The sequence below is a fragment of the Oncorhynchus gorbuscha genome, unplaced genomic scaffold (genome assembly GCF_021184085.1).
Source record: "Oncorhynchus gorbuscha isolate QuinsamMale2020 ecotype Even-year unplaced genomic scaffold, OgorEven_v1.0 Un_scaffold_2121, whole genome shotgun sequence".
NCBI lineage: Eukaryota > Metazoa > Chordata > Actinopteri > Salmoniformes > Salmonidae > Oncorhynchus > Oncorhynchus gorbuscha.
In genome coordinates this window covers 30,001-31,772 of record NW_025746710.1, presented here as the reverse complement: position 1 = coordinate 31,772, position 1,772 = coordinate 30,001, and positions in this window count along the sequence as shown.

The following is a 1,772-nucleotide window of genomic DNA, read 5'->3' as shown; positions in this document are numbered from 1 at the left end:
CTACAGGCTCTATTCTAACATCTGAATTATAATCTACAGGCTCTATTCTAACATCTGATTTATAATCTACAGGCTCTATTCTAACATCTGATTTATAATCTACAGGCTCTATTCTAACATCTGAATTATAATCTACAGGCTCTATTCTAACATCTGAATCATAATCTACAGGCTCTATTCTAACATCTGAATTATAATCTACAGGCTCTATTCTAACATCTGATTTATAATCTACAGGCTCTATTCTAACATCTGAATCATAATCTACAGGCTCTATTCTAACATCTGAATTATAATCTACAGGCTCTATTCTAACATCTGATTTATAATCTACAGGTGGATATCTTTAGTCTCTATTCTCCTAACATCTGATTTATAATCCACAGTCTCTATTCTCCTAACATCTGAATTATAATCTACAGGTGGATATCTTTAGTCTCTATTCTCCTAACATCTGATTTATAATCTACAGTCTCTATTCTAACATCTGATTTATAATCTACAGTCCCTATTCTCCTAACAACTGATTTATAATCTACAGTTCCTATTCTCCTAACAACTGATTTATAATCTACAGTCCCTATTCTCCTAACATCTGAATTATAATCTACAGTCCCTATTCTCCTAACAACTGATTTATAATCTACAGGTGGATATCTTTAGTCTCTATTCTAACATCTGAATTATAATCTACAGGTGGTTATCTTTAGTCTCTATTGTCCTAACATCTGATTTATAATCGACAGTCTCTATTCTCCTAACAACTGATTTATAATCTACAGGTGGATATCTTTAGTCTCTATTCTAACATCTGAATTATAATCTACAGGTGGTTATCTTTAGTCTCTATTCTCCTAACATCTGATTTATAATCGACAGTCTCTATTCTAACATCTGATTTATAATCTACAGTCTCTATTCTCCAAACATTTGATTTATACTCTCTATCTGGGTTGTAGTGAAGGTAGACTGCAGCATCAGTCACCACGCAGAGGAGTATAAGCACTTTCTATGTTTTTAATCATTTGTCTGTGTCTTGTTTGTTTGTTGTGCCATCGGACTGTATTTTATGTACTGTTGTATGTTGTATGTCTTTAGTCTCTATTCTCCTAACATCTGATTTATAATCTACAGTCTCTGTTCTCCTAACATCTGAATTATAATCTACAGGTGGATATCTTTAGTCTCTATTCTCCTAACATCTGATTTATAATCTACAGGTGGATATCTTTAGTCTCTATTCTCCTAACATCTGATTTATAATCTACAGTCTCTGTTCTCCTAACATCTGAATTATAATCTACAGGTGGATATCTTTAGTCTCTATTCTCCTAACATCTGATTTATAATCTACAGTCTCTGTTCTCCTAACATCTGATTTATAATCTACAGGTGGATATCTTTAGTCTCTATTCTCCTAACATCTGATTTATAATCTACAGGTGGTTATCTTTAGTCTCTATTCTCCTAACATCTGAATTATAATCTACAGGTGGTTATCTTTAGTCTCTATTCTCCTAACATCTGATTTATAATCTACAGTCTCTATTCTAACATCTGATTTATAATCTACAGGTAGATTTCTTTAGTTTCTATTCTCCAAACATCTGATGTATAATCTACAGGTGGATATCTTTAGTCTCTATTCTCCGAACATCTGATGTATAATCTACAGGTGGATATCTTTAGTCTCTATTCTCCTAACATCTGATTTACAATCTACAGGTGGATATCTTTAGTCTCTATTCTCCGAACATCTGATTTATAATCCA